The sequence below is a fragment of the Ischnura elegans genome, chromosome 9 (genome assembly GCF_921293095.1).
Source record: "Ischnura elegans chromosome 9, ioIscEleg1.1, whole genome shotgun sequence".
In the NCBI taxonomy this organism is placed as follows: Eukaryota; Metazoa; Arthropoda; class Insecta; order Odonata; family Coenagrionidae; genus Ischnura; species Ischnura elegans.
This window is the reverse complement of record NC_060254.1, coordinates 40,516,915-40,536,999: the sequence shown is the minus strand read 5'-3', so window position 1 is coordinate 40,536,999 and position 20,085 is coordinate 40,516,915. Positions and strand designations below refer to the sequence as shown.

The 20,085-nt window shown below is 39.3% G+C and overlaps 1 protein-coding gene across 2 annotated transcripts in view; it reads left to right on the top strand.

Moving 5' to 3' along the window:
- The window catches only part of LOC124165954 (SH2 domain-containing protein 3C), a 278,828-nt gene that overhangs the window by 221,840 nt on the left and 36,903 nt on the right, over positions 1–20,085 (top strand). The gene's annotated exons all lie outside the window — the stretch shown is intronic.

Sequence of the window (20,085 nt, the reverse complement as noted above, 5' to 3'; positions counted from 1 at the left end):
ATCAGCATGAGTTCCAAATCTCGTTGAAAGGCTTCGTGGGATTCATCCTGGTAAGGCGCTTAAATTTTGACGTTTCGGCAACTCCTTCTACTCCCTTGAAATAGCAGCAAAATAGCTTGCAGAAACTTAGGAAATGGAATCTTTCACCTCTGCTGACAGTCCTTTATCATGGAGCGCTAACCTCTATTGACCAGTTGAAATTTTCTCGGGTTTTTATTCTGGTAAATTTATCAATTTAGGACATTTCGCCAAATTTTACTTCACCTTGAAAACCAGAGTAGAATGGCCTACCAAAATGTCGGAAATGAAGCCGTTAATTTCCTTCTGATATTGTAACCACCTATTTTCTTTTCCATCAAACTCAATCAGTGATTTGACCCGATACTTGGCTTGGATAGGTGAGGATAGAGCTCACCACGGACCAAGCTATAGGAGTAAAGGGACAGGGAGGCCAGTTCCACTTCAATCAAATCATCCAAAATTTCCTAAATCCTTGGAAGGAGGGTTTTATCGCGTGGTAGCATGAGAATGAGAGATGGAAGGGGGATTGGGTTAGGCTGTGGATCCATTAGGAACACAAGACCACATCTTATCCTTTTACAAACTCTGCCGGGGATCGGCTTGGTGTGGTGAGTAGGTTGCTGGCTTCCCACCCGGCGGGCTCAGATTCAAATCCCGGCGTTGGCAGAGAATTTTTAGAGATTGCCCGATCCTTGCTTGAATGTTATGAGGCGGACATTTCAAGCACAAACACTCTGTCCGTCAGATGGGACGTTAAGCCGTGGTCCTCTTGGTACCTATCGTTAAGAGCAGGCTAATGCCGACGCCGGGTTTCTCTCTACCCTTACTTACCTGCCCTTCCCTCATGGCGCAAATAACCTAAGCTGTCGGTCGCCTCCTCCAAATACCATACCAAACAAACTCTGCCTGCTTCTCACTTTCATTCTTGTCTCTTTCTCCTCCTTCCAGTAGTCCACCATCATTAACCGCAGAGTTCTCTGTCCCGTTGAGAGGTTTCTCGGGTCTTCATACGATCATTTTCAACGTTTCTACAGCTTCCAAATCACCCTGAAAACTGGAGCCAAATAGACTACCGAAACGTTGGAAATGGCACCATTGTCTCCTTTCATCAGTGAATCATCGTGTTCCGCAAATCTCTCTTGCCCTTTGAAAAATTTCCCGGGTTTTTATCCGGGTGAGTCCCTCCATTGTCGAAAACCACGCTGGTTCTACTCCCCCAGAAAAACTGGAGCAGAAGGTCCTTCCGAAATGTTGTAAATGTTACGATTCAGTCCTTCCAGCAGTTGAAAGGTCCCTCGGTTTTTTAAAATCTGGTTGGTCGCTCAATTTTCGAGTCTTCGGTAGCTTCTACTTCACCCTGAAAACTTGCGCAGAGTAACCTACTGAAAGCTTTGAAATGGTGCCCCTCACTACTTTCAGAAACCGTGGTCACCTATTCTTTTTCAAACTCTTTCATTTCCATTAGTTCAACCTATGTTTCTTCCATCAGTCCAATTTTGCTATCTAGTGTAATCTTAACGTTGAGTACACACATATTTCAATTTATTTATGCTAGGTTTTCATTACTTATCTCTGTTTTTCATGACTTATAAGTAAACTGGTAGGGGTTCCCAGGAATCGTCCATGGTCAAAAGCCTAGTATTGCGTAGCAAATACCCATCCCCCATGTAAGTGATTTCATGCGTGCAAAGAATATCCCTGAAAATCTCCAATATGAATACGATTTATGCGCTATCGTGTTGGTTTTTTTGTTACTTTAGCTTTATGATGTTTGTTATCTATATTTTTCGGGAAAAAATTGGGGTCTTAGAACTGAGCTATACTTCCATTGCCATGATCTTCGTAGTTGCTCCATTGAGTAAGTGATAGTATTTGCTCTCCTTATCAATGCGACGACTTCGCTTTTTCTTCTCCTACTATTCCCTACGAATTGAGTGAACATTATAATTTATAGCAGAGCAGTAATGGTAAGGAACTCCTGAGCTTCCGCTCAAGTCATCTGAGTGACTCTCGGCTCGAAGTTCCTTTGGAAACATAACGCTCGAGGACACTTAGTCGTGTAGCGAGAGAAACACAAGAACTCTTGAGAGTTCTCTCTCTTCAGACTACTAGGTGTTTGTAAGGGCTGCATCGCAAAAGCACTTCTCCCACGGAGCATTAAATTGCGTTACGAGTTGATACTTGGAGGAAATTAATCAAAGAGCGATTTTAGGTCACTGCGGATGGAACTGAGATTGAAATGTCAAAAACAGATATTAGGTAATGGATATGATGGCAACTTCATTGATGGCGTCCGTTTTATTGTTGCTTATTTGGATTGGAATTATATTCCCACCAAAATTTAATGCTCATCTTGAAGTTTAATATCACAGTTTTAATTTAACACATTTTAGTGTATTTTATGTGCTAACTTTTTCAATTTTGCCCTACCATTGATATTGAGGATTAAAATGTGCATATTTTCTGTGTTGTATCATGCTTACTTTGCTCTCAAATATATTTATCTTCTTGTACGTACATCATCGGTCCATATTTCATAAACCTTGAAAATAAATGCAGCTGTAGACTATATGGAATACAATTTGAGGCTTCAAATGGGTATTCGGCACCTCTAATTGATCGTAAATAAGCAAATCCCGTGAATTTTTTTTCTTGTACATGTTGTGAAATCAAATACATATAATATAAGGTGTAATAGTATAAGGATATAAGGATATGCGAAAGCTTAAACGCTAAGATATTACTTCATTTTTTGGGGAGGTCTGGGAAGCTGTCTGTTATTATTATATTTATTTATTCGACTATCGTTATATTTTATGTATTTTATTGTAAATGGGATGCTTTGCTGAATATGGACATTTACAATGAAAAAAAAAATACCCTTGCTATCACGTCAACGAGACCTTCGCGTGGCAGAGTGGGCCTTTTCTCTCAGAGAGGAAGAGAGATGGTGTTTGGAGGGGATTTTCATCTGTGGCGTAAGGGGGTGAAAGATGGGCCGGAATCCTTTCGGAACACAAAACCACCTTTCTCTCTCTCCCTCTCTTTCCCTAGCCCCAACTCCTTCCAGATCCCTCGCCTATCCCTCCCTATTCCTTCCCGCAGGCCAACATTCCCCCGTCCCACGCAGAGCCCTCTCTCCTCCGCAGTTCCACGGGGTAGTATGCCTGCGAGGGAAAAGGGTGGAGATGTTCTGGGGGATGGGAAAGGTTGGGTGGTTAGTCTGTCTCGCCATTTTTAACTACGATTTCATAGCGTACCAAGGTGTTCATAAGGAGTTTTGATGCATTGCCGTTGTGGACTGTGCAACTTAATATTTCTTCCTGACTGATATTAATCCGTTTTCGTTGTCAGCTAAAAATTTTATTCTGTTTGCATCTTCTCATTTAATGTATAGTGTCTATATTATTTGCTAGATACTGAGGTTGAGTCCACTTTAATCAGTTTTTTGTTTTTTTGTTTCTATTTGATTTGAATTTTTAATTAGCTTATTTGCTTAATTTTTATTTGTTATAAAGGCACCGAAAGTTTGCAATCTTGCTGTATATGTAGCATTTATTTTTTTTAAATGACTAAATACATTGAAACTCAATTAGGAAACATGGAGACAAACATCAACCATTTAGTACAATTTGGCCGATTTTCTAACAATAGCCTAGCATTGAATACACATGTAGTACTTATTAAAGTAGACATTGCACAACATTTCCACGGAATTTACTTCGTAACGATGCGTTCCGTTGTCACTCCAACATTTTCAAGGGCACTTCCCTCCGTTCAGCAAGCGATAATATTGCAGGGATCGTTTCGCCATCCCTCGTATTTTTCCTCCGGCCTCTTCCCCCACTGCACCCTATCCCCGCGTCCAAGGGTGCAGCTTACACCTCGAGTACTAATCACACCCTTTCCCTCCAGAACCCCGATGCAATCGATACACGCATAAAACCGACCCCCCATGCTCCTTAGCAACCCACCCGCTCTCCCAGCCGTCCGAGCCTTCCAGTCCCCTGCTCATAACACCCTGCGATGGCAGCGGGTCCCATCCAATGGATACAGAGAAAGAACGCTGTACGCACAGGCACGTAGCCAGGGGGGGGGGTCTTTTGGGGCTTCACCCCTCCCCACCTCCGAATTTTTTTCGCTTTTGGCTACTACTCGCGTAGTGACGGAACATTTTCTTTTATTCGGGTAAAAATGAAAAATAACCAAAACAAAATTTACGAAAAACACTGGGGAACTTCGACAAAAATCAAGATAATTATTGATTCTCCTTTTTTTAGAAAATATTTTTTATTGCTCAGGGAATTCTGTCCTCTGAGAACAAAAACAATGTACATAATCATAGAGTAGATTTAAAGATAGAATTGCTTGAACATAGAATCATGAAATCAACTCCTTACTCGTTGTGAGCGACAAAATAATATGAAAATATAGCAAAAAGTTCCATTGTACAAAGTTAAAAAAAGAAAAGAACCAATAATTTATAATGAGGCAGCAAGCAATAAGGTATAAACTTTTGCCTTTAACGATTTCAAAAATCGAATATTTTTTACTTTATCTGTTATATTATTCCAGAGATTGGATCCTACAACCTTGAATGATTTTTGGAAAGAAGTTGTACGATGTGCGAGATGGTAGAGGAAGTTTGAATCTGATCTTGTAGTCATAGTAGTATTTTTAGGCTTAGTTTTGAATAGGCCATGTAAATATTCTGGATTTTTATAAAGAAACAATACGTAAAGGAAAGCAGCGAGGAAATATTTCCGTCGTTTTTAGTGGAAAGCCATCCAATTTCATTGAGGTATTGCGATATATGTACATCTTTTCACCAACAAGTACGTTATTTAGGCTATACCCCAAGGAAAACAAAATTTACGAAAAACACTGGTGAACTGGGGCAGTGCCTGAAATTTTGGAAAAAATCGACGAAGCTAATTCATCGGTTTTATTAACATCGGTCAGCACCGCCTGCCATTCCCCAAACGGACCTGGCAGAACATCGCAACAACTACATCGCACCACCCACCATACACTGGTCTAACAGCTTTCCAGCGGAGCCAGTAGTACGCTCCAAATAGATCGATATCACTCGGAACACGTAACAACGGTAGGCGTACGTAGTGAAGGACTTCGCCACCCTCCGCACGCGGGAAACCAGAGAACTCTTGGGGTGCCAAGGTTCAGGGGAATACAAGGATTTTTCCAGTATCTTATTGTCAGTCATAATTCACATAAGTTGGCCCCACTACGGAAGGTAGGAGCAACTGTATAGTATGAAGAATAGATAGCCTTCAATACAGTTAAAAATTGTTCCATCTAAATGCAATTGAAAGGAATTAATATCATTCCTCATGGTATCTAGGTGGAGGAATTGGCTTTGCATATTTCTTACTAATAAGGCTTTTGGGGTTCTATCTATTACATTTAATTTTATTCAGACTACATCTACTAAATTTTTCCCCAAGTTGGGCACTTTTTATCCGTTAGGGTGTGAAATGCAGGGAAATAATGTAGAATTTTGGAAAAATTATTGAAAAATTTTACAAGCACATAATTTGGATGATTCTTGAGCGGCGTTTAGTCATATTTTTGCATCTATAAAAATCTTAACTTTGTAAAATGAACTTTTTAAATTTTATTGTTCAATTTAATTTTTCATATAATCTCACGGTATGATTTCGGTATAATCCCACTATTTAGTCGTCTTCAAAAAGTGGCGAATGTAGATTTGGAAGTTTTCACCGTTTCTGGGAATGGAAGTATCAGTGACGTGATTCCTTATGGATTTGTTGACGCAAGGAGGGCATCCGTGTGGAATCTTGTTTTTTTACCCTGGCCGAAAAGGGCTTTAAGGGGACCGCCTCGAAAATGTTGGAATTCCTCAAGACTAAAGAACTGAAGTTTTAAGCCAATTATTTAATAAAATGTAAGGCGGAAAATGAAAGTACCTAAATAGCCCCAGAGACTTCCATTTTCGCTATTATCGGTTCCAACTGTACTGTCGAAAATGAGTGTAGAATAGGCTCAGAATTTTAAAACTATTTTTTATATTGCAACTAGTTATAGTATTTTATTCCTGTACCTCCGAAAACAACACTGTGGACCTTTTACATCAGGATTTTTAATTTAACAATCAAACGTAAACAAACAACCATGCCGATAGGGGTTGCCTACCCAGGCGGGACTCGAACCCGCGACCCCTGGTGTGGCAGGCAAGGACATTACCGTCCCCCACCTCCGAGGCCGATATAGTTGGTAAAGTTGGTGGTAAATATAACAAAATATTGTCCTATACAGTATGGTACCCTTCAAAATTTTCGAGTCAAACTCCCTCTGCCGTTAAATACAACATGTAATGACACGGCTTGAAAAATTGTGAGAGTAGTCTGGAAAATGTATGAGTGAGCAGCTGGGTATATGAGTAACCGCCTTGAAATGGATTTGGGCAGGGGGTGCGTGATAGGGGCGAGATAGCGACCCCCCCCACCCCCGAACCACACGACTCCTCATAAAATATGGATTCGGGGGGCGTGGGGAGTCATGTGTGCGTCTTTTCCTGGCCACTCGGGAGGAGAAAAAATTTCATGTCCCCTTACATGTCTTAGTGTGATCACTGATGGGACGCTGAAGTGGTCAGCGTTTCTGGGAAGGGAAATAGCAGTGGCGTGCTTCTTAATGGATTGGAAGGGGCACGATGACTCACATGCGTGTTCGGTTGCTACTTTGCGAGATAGAGATTTGAGGGTGAAGAGGAGAAAGAGATTGCGTAGAGTAAGATGAATAAGTAAGGAAGCATGAAATTCATCAAGGTGGCAATTTTATGTTATAAATATTCACTATGCATGAAAATTATTAACGTACTTGTTTAAATTGCTACATGAATTCAGAGACCAGAGATTGACCCAAGTAAGACGAATAAGTAAGGAAGGACGAAATTAATTTAGGTGGTAATTTTGTATTATAAATATTCAGTATGCTTCAAAATTATGAACTTACTTTTTAAATTAATGCATGAATTCCGTAACCTGAGATTGCCCGAAGTAAGAAGGCACGGAATTTATGAAGGTGGTAATTTTATGTATTAAATATTCATTATGCATTTCAACGGCTTCCCTTATTTGCCGAGGGAAGTATCTGCACTCCTTCGTTTAAAGTTTCGTCCCCTCAAATATGTAGAGGCCGCGGCATTAAATTTGAGGAGAGGGAATTGCTAACTACATTAATTTCTACAGGGGATCGGGTTGGTGTGGTTGGTAGAGTGTTGGCTTCCCACCTGGTGGGCCCGGATTCAAATCCCGGCAGCGGCAGAGAATTTTCAGAGACTGCCCGATCCCTGCTTTAATGTTATGTGGAGGACATTTCAAGCGCAACACTCCTTCCGTCCGATGGGACGTTAAACCGAGGTCCCCTTGGCGCCTTTCGTTAAGAGCAGGCTAATGCCGACGCCAGGTTTCTCTCCACCCTTCCTTACCTACCCTACCCTCATGGCGCAAATTACCTCAGCTGTCGGTCGCCTCCTCCAAATACCATACCATTAATTTCTACATGAAATCATGGACCTATGAGGCGTAATGATCTGTCTAGGTTCTTGGAGGAAGTACATTTACTTTAAAGATGTTATTCCCGTAATATTTTTATTCATTTTATCTTATTTTTTAAACATTTATCATTTTATTTCATATATACACAGCCTGTGGCTCTTGACACGTGCAAATATACAAGGTGAGCTCCTCTTATAGTTGAGTACATACAGGTGGAGTATCTTGAGGTGACTGTGACATCTTCTGACGGAGTGGTATTTACCGTGGCGAGCCCTACAGGTTGACCGCTTGAGGACATGTGACACATGTTCATGGAGATGACTCGCGCGTCTTAAAAAGGGTCGTTGAGTTTTTTTTTGAAGCCTCGAAAATTTTTTACTTCAGTAAAGTCATTTTCATTTCCCATTTTTTAGACGAGGAATGCAAAATCGTGGAAATCAGTACTGCGGTGCCTTAGTCGTAGGATTAAATATGGATTTTCTTCTGGCTGTCTTCTTGCACAATACTTTTAGTCCAGGAAATGAAGCTCATAAAAGTGAAAAACCTTGCAATTTTTTCAAACTGAATCGATTTGCACCAAAATTTGGGATTAGACTAATTATACCCCCTACTTCAAAATCTATATTATGCCGAAGGACGCTTTTTATTTTTTAGGGGTGAAAACTACCCTTAAAAGCTGGAACTTAAAAAATTATTTTTTAAAGCTAAATACGTGTAAAATTTAGTTTAAATTATATGTATAATTATTTTTTTATGTTTTGAAAATAATTTTAATGTGTTTTAACACATAATAATCAACCCTTAGTGGGGATTAATGTAAAAAAGAATTTTCAAACTGAATCGATTTGCATAAAAATTTGTGTTTATACTAATCATACCTCCTTTAAAAATTTTTTTCAAGCCGAATCGATTTGCATTAATATTTGGGATTAGACTAATCATACCCCATTATTCAAAATCTATATCATGCCGAAGGGCGCCTTTTATTTTTTAGTGGTGAAAACTACCCCTAAAAGCTGAAACTTAAAAAATTATTTTTTAAAGCTAAATACGAGTAAAATTTAGTTTAAATTATATGTATAATTATTTTTTTGTGTTTTGAAAATAATTTTAATGTGTTTTAACCCATAATAATCAACCCTTATTGGGGATTAATGTAAAAAAAAATATTTACCCTAAAAATTAGAATTATTTATCACATTGTATCTTCTTATTCACTTTCTTATTCCTTTTATTATGTATTCACTTTTTTCTCTCATGATTTTAATCACAGCACAGAAAAGATATAATAATAGGATAAACAGAACAAACTTCGTCATGGTAACATAAACAAATAAATGTGCATTTATGTAGACATTACATGAAACACAATCAAACGGAGACTATGGCTTCCAGTCTTCCCACCACATGCATGCTCATAGGTCACTGTAAGCGAGAGTACACATACTCACATATGTGTATGTATATATACATCTTATGGGTATGTGTGTTTATTTTGTAGCAAATTTGAGTGTATCGTTAGCTTCTAACGTAAAGTACACAAAGTATATGCTGATTATGAGGAATATTATGCTCTGAATTGTGGATTTCGAATTTTTCGAAAATAAATTTGATTGGTATTTCTAACATAGCTCCTTTATTTTTTATGATAGAAAGTTCATTTAAATTTTATTTTGTAGGGTTTTTACTGACCACAAGGTCATGTGAATTAAATTTTTTTCGAGTCATTAATTTTGAAAGGGGAGGGATTTAAGGGTTTAAATAAGGTGGAGCTCCCTTGGAAATAGAGGTTTTAATTATCAATATCTCACCAAATATTTATTGCATAGAAAATTAAAACACACCAAAATATTTGCAAATAAAGACACTACAATTTATTACACCTGAATTTTTTTCATATATCCAGTTTTTTGGAGTTATTTTGAAAAAAAAGAGCATTTTTAACGAAATTGTAGAAAATGACTTTTCAAGTTTTCCTCCAATTTTTTCAAAATTTAGGGTTGTAAATTAAAAAAACTTCTAGGATCAATTAACAATACTTAAATAAAGAGAAATACTGAAGGGCATTGATTAATTTTGTCTAGTGTGGTAATAAGGAGTCGTTTTCACTGATTTTTTCGTACAAAAAAGTAGGGAGTGATCTTATTTTTAATCATAACTCGCTCAAATTTCATGATAAAAAATATTTTTTCTCATTATAAGAAAGGTTTTTAAAAACACTTTTAAACAGATTACATAATTTTTCCTCGAAAATAATATTTTTCCCGCTATTTAGTATTGAATCTTTCAAATTTAGCGCATGACAAACAATAGATAACCATCAACAAGTTGTAGCTCGGTCCGAATTGGTCATAAAGGAAATATAAAATGAGATTTTTATTTAATTTTTTACAAGCTACAGTTTTGTAATTCACAATTTCCTAATAAAATTAATACTTTTCAAGTTATTTGCCTATAATCGATTAAAATCGTTGATTTTTTCGTCAAAAAACTGTTACTTTCAATCGCAAATAACTCGAAAAATATTAACTTTACGCAAAAAATGGATAGAACACTTTATTCTTAGAATTTATTTTTCTATCGATTCCTGTAGTCAAAATGTAATTAATATTTTCCACCCCCGAGATGGGGTGGAAACCACCCCCAGGGTAAAAGCGCCCGTCGGCATGATATAGATTTTGATTCTTGGTATATTCCCTACTTATTGTGAAAATTTCAAGAAAATCGATTCAGTTTGAAAAAATTGCAAGCCAAAATGCTTCATTTCCTGGACTATTTGTCTACGTTCTACTGCTACCTGCTATCAATTCTTCAGTTTTTCATAGTCTTGAAGTGATTTTAACAAGTACACAAGAGTTTCGAAAAAATTATTTCGGAACTACAAGGCTAAATACCTCCTAGTTATTATCGAGTGCATAATATACGCCTTTCAGTTATTTTACCCAAATCATTTATTTCCATGCTCTATAGGAGGATTATTTTATTCTGTTACAAACGGAGTGCTTCATGCTCAAACAAATTTTTTTCATAGTAAAATTGCAAAAATTGAGAGGAATAAGTAAATTAGCGGTCTTGATGTTATTTACAGTTTTTGGAGAGGCACTTACTCCAAGGATGAGTTTTTCTCTGAGCAATGACGACTTGCAATTTCCACGATGTTGGGAAATAAAATTTATTTAGAATATTTACAGTCTTGATAAGAAGACGGAATAACCTTTCAGGCCATATTTTGAGACATTATGGCCTGATGAAGACAATCGTCGAGGAACAAGTAGACGGCTAGAAAAATTAAGTTCTCTAACGTAATTTATGGGAAATTTGAAGAAGAAGGATGTGAAAGAGATGAAAATCGTAGGTGTGAAAATATTAGCTGATAGGAAAATTGAGCGGGGAGCTGCGTCAAACCAATCTTAAGCCTGAATCACACGATCATTTTTTTTCGTCGCGAAAGTGATCACTATCGAGATCACTTTTCCCGTCGCGAAAAGCAACCGCTCTAGTGATCATTTTTCTGAATCACACGGTCACTCCCGCCGTCGCTTTTCGCATCATTTCCAATATCACAGCTCGTTGTCATAGGACCCACATCACGAAATTATATAGCGTGTTTGTTTATTTATGTCGTTCCCACGATTGCCAAACGTTGCGCTGCAATCGCTCCATAGGGGAATGCGTTCCGATTGGCTGATATGGGGTTTTAGTGACGGTTTTAGCGACGGAAAAAGCGACCGGACGAGTGATGAAAAATAGCGATGGGAATCCTCATCGCGATCGCGAAAAACAATTGCCGGCGACGATCATTTTGCGCAGTGATCGCGATAGTGATCACTTTCGCGACGAAAAAAAATGATCGTGTGATTCAGGCTTTAGGATTGTTGACCAGTGATGATGATGATGATGACCAGAAGATCGTCTTTTAATCTAAGATCTTAGATTTTCACGGCGTATTAGGAGCAGAAAGAATTAGGAAGCCAATCTTAGGATTATTTACCGGTGATCATGTTAAAGAGAAGGCCAACAGGTAGTAGTGTGGAGGGGATAGCTGCGTCAAACCAATCCTTGGATTGTTTACTTATGATGATGATGTGGATCTTACAAAGTGATTTTCATTTCCCTCAATTTGCTATTTTTTTCCTTTTCTCACAGTGACGATGACGTTAAGGGATATCGGGCTCAGATTTTGGCTGCTGCGAATTTCCACGAGTGTTTTTTTTCGTATTTAGTCTGGGATCCTCAGCATCCTCCATATTTTGTTGGCCTGCGTATTAGGAGCAGAAAGGATTAGGATTAGGAAGCCAATCTTAAGATTATTTACCAGTGATCATGATGAAGAGAAGGCCAGCAGGTAGTAGTGTGGAGTGGATTGCCGCGTCAAACCAATCCCCGGATTGTTTACATATGATCTACATCTACATAATACCCCGCGTGCCACCTAAAAGGCATGTGGCAGGGGGTGTTACGTCACCAGCCGTTTACAACTGAAAAGAAATGAAGTGCTCTAACGAGGTTGGGACTAGCGTTTATTAAAGTCCTTTGTGGTTCGGGGGAAAAACGAATTCCCATATCTATCCGTTCGGCAAAACATCTCTCGTAATTTATCGCTTCTATCGGACCTGGAAATATAGTGTGGCTCTAATATTATGTTCCCTGTGTCGCTCTTAAAGATATCCATTCTCAATTGTTCAAGCAATCTAAGCCTAGCGCGCAGCCTCCGAGTCTCCAACTGCTCCCAACCTAATTCGCTAAAATGATGATGATGTGGAACATACCAAGTGATTTTCATTTCCCTTCATTTGCTATTTTTTTCCTTTTCTCATACTGACAGTGACGTTAAGGGATATCGGGCTCAGCTTTTGGTTACTGCGAATGTTCCGCGAGTGTTTTTTTTTCGTATTTACTCTGGGATCCTCAGCATCCTCCATATTTTGTTGGCCTGCGGGGCAGGAAGGTCTTCGCGCACCTTTCACTGCCATCCAGGGGTGGTGATAAGCACTTCCGCCCCTTTCTCTTCCGGCCGGCTATCTTTCGGCATCCCTCGCTCGGAGCCAAGAAGAGATCAGACGAACATTACTTCGGCCCGCTCACTTTCCTTTTGCCCTCTGGACATTCCGCCATCATGCGTGGGACTCTTTGAATCGTGGCTCTTAGTGACTGCAAACTTCTTCCCTAAATGGGTAAACTTATCTCGGGATTCCCACCACGTTATAAGGTCCATTTGTGCCGACGTTTCGAGCTCCGAGTGGGGGCTCATTACAATAGCTGCTGAATGTCGTTTATCAACTGAAACGATATTGAGCAGTATTCATCGACTTTCATACATTTGGTATTCATTATCTTTCTACGGCACCACGTTTCGAAAGCTCCCATGCCTCATGAATTATCCGTGCCATCATCATCATCACTTGTCAACAATCCTACATCTACATAATACCCTGCGAGCCACCTCTAGGGTGTTTGGCAGGGGGTGATCAATCACCAGCATACAGCATGCATTTGGACACCACATCGTCCAAAAAACGTCCCGTATAATAACAAACTATACTACTATATGCTGTTAGAAATAATAATTGAATTAAGAAACATGCATTAAATTTTACATAGTTTAGTAGGCTACACTACAAGTCATGCAAGCTATTTACGCGTTCTATTGCTGCCATTATAATCTCTTATTGAGCGTGGAAAAAATGACATTCGGAATCTGTCTGTTCTACAATCTATCTCTCTTATTTTATTTATATGATCTGATCTTCCGTAGTATGTTGGCGTCCGTAAGATATGGTTAACTTCGTCAGAAAAGACACTGCTCTTGAATTTATCTAAAAGGTTTAGTCTATTTTTCAATCTACGGTCCGACAGAGATTCCCATCCGAGTTTATCTAATTGTAAGAGGTCAGTTACACTAACAAGACTATCGTAACGACCTTTCACATACCTGGCAGCTCTTCTTTGCACGCGTTCTCACTCTGTTATTAAGCCTTTTTCATGAGGGTCCCAAACACTGGCAGCGTATTCCAAATGAGGTCTAACGAGGGAAAAGTAGCTAATTTCTCTCACTTTATCGTCGCACTTTCCTAACATTCTTTTAACAAAACCCATTTTACGATTTGCTTGACCGGTTATTTCTCGAATATGTTTATTCCACGATAGATCATTATTGAGTCTAACTCCTAGATATTTCACGGATGCCAATGTTGACGCAGGTTTCCATTCCATTTTTATATCAGCTAATCTTTTAACACCTGCATAATCCTTCTGCTTTACATCCTTTGCACCTGTTTCGTATATTTTGTTCGACGTCTTTCTTTTCCGTTCTTGCCATCTATTTGTCCCTCAACGATTGTCTTCTCAGGCCATCATGTCTTATGTGTCTTATAACCAAGGACGGCAAGTGTAACGAAACGAAAATATTTCGTTTCGACCCGGAGGGAAACTAAAATACGAGGCCAAGGTTTAGTTTTACTTCCCACACAAAATTAAAATCACCAAGGAGTTTAGTTTCGACCCGGAATGAAACTTTACTCCCAGAAATGAAACTAAATCAATCGAAACTCCGTTGCTCATGGCTAAGTTTCGATCCTAGAAGTTGAGTGGAGGGGGTAAAAAGAGGGAATAGTTGAGACCCATTTTATGATAGAAGCATTTAGCTTCGTAATATTGCGCCTGGATACTGCGTTGCGCATTATGAGCGGAAAAGTTCCCCATGCATCTAGACGCGGTAGGGCGAACCTACACTTCATTCGACAATACTTCGCACTCGCTGTGTTGGTCGAAACTAAACTGTTCGAAGGTGAAGCTCGTGGTCCTTCCGGTTCGAAACATTATCTGTGTTTCGCATCATCCCAGAGATTTAGTTTAGTTTCGACCCTCAGTTTAGCTCCGCGGGTTTAATTCTTTTTCGGTTCGTTTCTACATTTCGCCCCCGGGAACTAAACTATTGAAATTTTACTGGTTTTGTCTCTCGTTTAGTTTCGATTGCCATCCCTGGTGGCTAGTTCCGGTTTACTTAAACTAGTCACGAGCGAACACCTCTATGTGTTTTAAGTTCGGGCTTTGATCTCCGGCTGTGGCGCTATGCGCACGATTTGGACTGATTGTGGCATCATATGCTCAGAAGTCCAAACCACCTTGTCCGGAATAGTCCTCAAATTTCCACAGGGAATAATGACACCCCGGTAGCTTAGCTGGCTAATGCACTCGACCGGAAATCGGGGGATCCGGATTCGAATTCCGGTCACGGCGAATGAATTTTTCCTGTATGTACACAATTAATTATACCACTTTTTTTATATTTAAGAGCGCGACCCGGGTTTCAATGAATAATCATCATCATCAGGCGCTATTTATGATTTGACATAGATTTAATCATAATTTTGATTTAATCATAATTAGCGCCTGATGATGATGATTATTCATTGAAACCCGGGTCGCGCTCTTAAATATAAAAAAGTGGTATAAGTAATTGTGTACATCCAGGAAAAACTTATAATGGATTACCACAAGATTAACCAAGAATTAGTGAATTTTGTTCATGGCGAATGAGTTTTTCAGTTTTTCTCTGTGGATTTTTCGCACAATTTTTCCATTGCGAGTGACTCCCGTAAAGTAATGACCGCGATTAATCCCTGTATTCTTAAGCTTCTTGCTAAGGTTTTCACGAGGTTTCTCTTCTTCCCTCCCAAAAATTGTTTGTGCGTTTGCGTCGTATTGCAAAAGAGGATCCTCAAGTCGGCCTCTAAATGTGTTGTCACTCACGGCGCATCTAAGTCGGTTTACAAAAGTCGCCGCTCGCGTCGCTGACGGACAGTGTGATCCGAGTTTCGCGAGGAAATTAGGTATAATTAAGGCTCTTAACCTAAATTTATGCACATGATGATGTGATCTATCCATTTTATAACTTTTCAATGCTATACCTCTCAATTACGAATAATATTTTGTAAACTATTGGAAAAACGTTGATCGCATTGCACTCACCACAGCACCGCGGACATTTTTGAAAACCGATAGAAACGAAATCGAAGTGGCATCAGAAATCAGTCTCCTATGAGATGGAATTGGGCCTCCTGAATGCATTCCGCCTGGTCCACGCCGTAACTCGAACGTACTACAAAACAAAAAATCGCACGTGTTAATGTGCCGCGCGACCAGCCCTTTAAAAGACTTATTCCTGCTTCATTCTATTTTGTCGTCTTACGTATCCCACTCGTGCGAGTGCTAAGTTCATTCACCGTCCCTCGGTTAGCTTCCCCACGCTCAGCTTTGCATTTCCTCACTCCTCTTGGCTCTCAAGTGAAGTGAGGAGGAGGTAGCGTGTCGCCGCCATCCGCCTCTGGACGCTTAGAATAAAAAGAGGACGTAGAAGAGACTTCGTCTCAAGACGGGATGGGCTTTCATTGTAACCGATCGATTTTTTTCCCATCCTACCCCGGAACAGGTTTACTCCGACCGATGGCTTGGAAAGGCGACGGAAATTTTTATCGAAGTCGTCGATGAGTCATCGTGTTCTCTTCATTTTTGCGGCTCCGGCCTTAGCGGATGCTCCGCTTCAAGCCAGTGGGCGGGCGGGCGGCCCGGGAAACCGCAACCTCGGATAATCTGGCGTTCCTATATATTTTCGAAGACCAGTTCGAGTTCCTCGTTACATCATTTCCGCTTTTTGTGCCTGACTCGGCCATACCGTTGCGGTTGGGACAATATATTGTTTCGAGAAGAGACCGCAGGGTTGATTTAATTAGGTCAATCAACGCCTTCATTAATCACTTGTCGTCAATGTAAATACGAACCGCTTTTGGTATTTATATTTCTCACCATCTTTGAGGATGTCTATATATTTATTTCATGAACTGGAAGTCACTTAATGTCTGTATATTTTTTCGAAGACCAGTTTAATATCCTCGTTATATCATTTCCACTTTTTGTGCCGGACTCGGCCATACCATTGCAATTGGGACAATATTTTGTTTTGAGTAAACGACAGGCGTGATTTAATTAAGCCAATCAGTGCCTTTTTCAGTCACTTTTCTTCATCGTAAATGTTTTTGGTAATTAAATTTCTCTCTATCTTTGAGGGTCTACCCCTATTCCATGAGCAGGAAGTCTCTCAAATTCTTAATTGGAAGGGGCTGATGGGAACTGCGTGCTATTAATTGTGTAGACATTAATCTTACTGTACTTAATGAACTTAGTTTTGCTAATTTGTGTTAATTTGCTTGTTTATTTGAATCAGAAGCTCTCTCTATCGTTGGCAAAGGTAAAAATTATTCTTTTGTTTTATAGGGACTGGTTTTTACTCTTGACCACTTGTATATTTCATAAAATCGTCTTATTTCTCAGAGGGTGATCGTTTGATCGTCCCACTGACCGGCTTGAGATGACCGACAAATATCTATCTTTCTGATTATGCGCCATTAATGAATGAATTTTGAAGCCAACTCATGGACGACCCATAAAATTACGCGATGAATTAACGAGTTACGCAATATGTATGAACGAGCCTGGTTACGTGAAGCATTAAATAGTTCATTTTATATTTTAAAAAATACATGGACTCATGAATCGACTCTAATATTTTAGTGTAACTACCCAGATTGTACGAATGCAAGTACAGAAAATGAACCTATTCTAATTTAGCTGATGAATCTTCGTCATTAAGCGTCATCAAATCGAATATTGGTTTAACATTCAGTGGTAGTCTCTTAGAAATAAAAGATTTAATTCTTTAAAGTTTTTTATATAACGTTTTCGATGTTTAAATTTTTCAATGCTTTGTGATGAGATGCATGATATTATCAGATAGTCATTCAATGTTTTAGTGAGAGAGGATTAACCATGACTCAACAATCTTAATCTCACTCGTGTGTATTTATTTACTTACCATTTTTTTTGTGGATGACACTATCAGATACTCTCCCAGACCTTTGCTATAGTGAAAAATTAATTATTCTGTTTGGTGTTCTATTACCTATTGCTCTCGAAATTAAAATTTCTTTCTTCGCTTTGGGAGAAGGTATATCAACATGTCTGTAGCATTTTTCAATTTTCATGATCAACAGATTCTCGTTGTGGTGTTCAAAATTGTTACTGAATTCTCTGAAATATCGTTGGCATAAGTTAAAAAAAGCACAGTTCTGTTTCATATTAGGACTCACTAAAATAGAACAAGCATATGTTCAGAAATTTTATCTTTTTCATGTATCAACCATGTACTCCGCTGAAACGGCGAAGTGTCAATATTATTGCTGTACACAAAAATGATAAACTGCAATGGACTGCTTTTTCGTAAGCAAACATATGCACAGCTTTTCTTGGCCGAGATAACGGTCACTTGGATGACAGGGAAGTAGGTGCGCGCAAGAATGTTTGCATGCCACACAACATGTCAGCTTGCTGTTCGGATATTTACCATTTATTTTCCTCCGCATCTCTTACGTCGTTGAAGGTCAGCATCAAGAGCTTACGTTGAAGTACTGACGCAGGTGAGCTTAATTATTTGTTGGATTTCTTTATTTGAAAACAGGAGGACATGTTTAGTGCGCAACTTTATATAAATCAGGACCGTAAGTGATGTTATTTTTGGATGTCAAAATTATGCAACGGGGAGTTATCAGTTCGTTAAAGGAAAGGTTTCGTATTGGCAATACGTACATTGGAAGTGCATAGCACTCATAGTTACTTTTTGCTCAGTTTTGAAGCATTAGTAACCCATACTTAGTCGGTGGAGGATTCCGCAGAGTGGAGCAGTAGGCGCAGCTAGGTTTCTGGGTTGTCTTCCGCGTCGATTCGTCTTCGTTACAACAACTTTGCCGGCTTTGCAGCAGGCCTTTTCAGGTTTGAAGGCGATGACACTGTTCTTATGAGGATGAAGGACAACATGGAAACATAGCTGCGCCTACCTACCTTTACTGACTGTTTATATGCAGCAGAAATTGTATTCGAGGCTAGTGTATTCAAGAGGGTGGTTTCTCATTTTTTTATTGCCGAAATCGAAATATTATTACCCCTGGTGTACGTATTTCACGCTTTCAGATTTTTAAATGACAATATCTATTTTTCGCGATTAAATGAAAAGTGAAAATTTTCAAGCGTACGAAAACGCGACGGCTCAGTATAAATGCTCGGAAAAGCCCATGTGACGTCTGGTTGCTGCTGTGTGAGGCCACCTGGATGCGAGGCTATGAACGCCGCTACGATGCAAGCTGCTTGCTGCCGAGCATGGCGGTAGCGTAGAGTACCCTGCTAACAGGTAGCGCTTGGCTTAAATAAGAATTATTAATACTCTATCAAACGAAGGAAACTTTCCGACCATAGGCAGTTTTAATAGGTGATTTTTAAGAGATGTTTCCCTGAGCTCTGTGCCTCATACATGCATTGGTAATCTCAGAAGATTTAGAACTCCTATCAACTCGTATGGAATCTAGGTCCCTGAGACGCCACGTGGAGTGGCATCGCATGGGCGCCAATCTGGCCTTTTTAAAATGAGGTTAAAATTGACTATTAACATTCGTCTCAACTGGGATTTCTAAAACCGTTTGTTAATTTGTTTAAATTTTAATTTAAAAATTTGTATATTATGAATCCACCAATTTTGGGTAACGAATCGCAATCAATGCCACTCGTAGTCTTTGATGAAGGAAACTTCCCTATTCTTTCCAGCGTTAGCGGCTATTGGAATCTTTTTGCGTCAATCTTTCGATCTATCAAACATTGCCGTGACGCATCTCAATATAGAGTTCGATCTAAGTCCGTGACGGTTCTCATTGATTACGAGGTGACTTTCTACGAATCGTAGGTCAGATTAATTGGCCGAGGCCGGGGGCGAACTAGAGTAATCAATTAAATGATCCTATCCGTCCTGGTTCGCCTCAGATGTGGCTTGAGGTTTTGCGGCATAGCTGGCTCTTCCGCGAATTGGGATGATAATTTAATGAAATGTCTTCCCACAATTGAATACTGACGTCAGCGCCATGACATCGTTAATTCACGTGTTTTCTTAACATCATCGAACTGTGACGGTTTTGCCTGTAGAGTTCTCTTCATCTTCATGTGCACTTCCGTGTTTTTTCACATTAAGGCCTGTTTACACGGTTCATTAGCTTGTCCAAGTTAATACCTTAATGCAGGAACGCGAGAATGAAAGCCAAAATACACTGTGTTACCAGTCAAATTTTTCGGATGCATGAACAGAAAATATAACCTCTTCTAATTTGATTTGTGTATTCATATAATGTTATATTCCGTTCCGGTACACCGAAATCGTTCATTCAATTAGGCATTAAGCGTACGTGCTATATGATGTGGTACTCGAATAATACTCGTACGTGTTATATACGTGATGTACCGTTTAAGCATGCCTAAAGCCCTCGGAATATTTCGCTGGCGTTCTGGTATGCGCTAATTAGCCTTGCCCGATTACTTGACCAGGTTATTATTAGTATACCATAAAATGTAAGAGTGAGTTTGACGAAAAGCCGATATGATGTTCGCTTTACTATATAAATATTGTTAAAAATAAAATGTAGGCACATTA